Source organism: Hippocampus comes, unplaced genomic scaffold, assembly GCF_001891065.2.
Source record: "Hippocampus comes isolate QL1 unplaced genomic scaffold, H_comes_QL1_v1.1 scaffold48, whole genome shotgun sequence".
NCBI classification, from domain to species: domain Eukaryota; kingdom Metazoa; phylum Chordata; class Actinopteri; order Syngnathiformes; family Syngnathidae; genus Hippocampus; species Hippocampus comes.
This window is the reverse complement of record NW_017808403.1, coordinates 442,425-443,478: the sequence shown is the minus strand read 5'-3', so window position 1 is coordinate 443,478 and position 1,054 is coordinate 442,425.

Genomic DNA, 1,054 nt, shown 5'->3' with positions numbered 1-1,054 from the left:
ACACACGTATGTATGGAGACAGCTATCGATCTGTAGGTCGATGGATCGGAAGTGAGTGATTTGTTTTGAGCATTGTTGTTGTGTGCTGTCAAAGAAAACCGTTTGGTGTGGTCCCCGGGTGCTCTGGAGAGGATGGCGAGGAGAGCTCGAGGTCACGTTTGCGTCATTTTGACACGGGGGGGCCACGCGCCATCGAGACCCAATGGGAACGTTGCGCAGTTATGACGTCTTAACCGACATCGGAAGTGCAGGAGTGCTGCTGCCTCAAGTCCAGCAGCTTTTCTTCCATTTTCGTGATGACCGTGCCCGTCTCTCTCTCTCTCTCTCTCTTACTAAGACTCGCACGAAAATGCCCACAGGGGCGACGTGCCAGTATGCTGTGAAGAAAGTGCAAACACAAAACAGGCACACAGCGGGAAAATTGATGGGCGCGTTTGGTGCATGTGTGACGGGGCATCTTGAGGCGCAGATGGGGCCGCCGCCACCCTGCCCCTGATCAACAGTGTCAGCCTTCTTCTCAGAGGCTCACGGACCTTCGCGAGATGGAAGCGGGCGCCCTTGCAAGGTGAGTGACGCCGACTCCTTTCCGATTTGGCTAATTGTTCATTTCATTCACTTCTCCTTTGAGCACCACATACAGTATGTCCGCGTGACGGATCGGCCGAGCTCTCGGGGGCGCTCATTTCAACTTGCCTTTCAATGGACAACTGCAGACCCTCCCCACAAGGGTTGCGCGTGTTTGGGGCACCGGGTTGAGTTGCGGGCCGCGCACTCTGCCGCTTTGGCCTCCGGCGGTGCTTTTCTCGACCCGCAGCGGCCTGCCGTCTTGTCCGGCGGAAGGAAGTCCAAGAATCGTAAGCTGTTGTTTCAGGAAAGACTGAATAAAGAATCCAATGAAAAGAAGCGTCTGTGGCCCGTGTTTCTTCCAGCTCCTCCTCCTCTCCGTTTCGCATTGTTGCATTGGTGAACCGCACTCCCTCATTGGAAACATTTTGGGGGGGCGGGGGGGGACCAGCAACAGAGGGAGTTGGATGATGGAGACGTGGACTAGAGG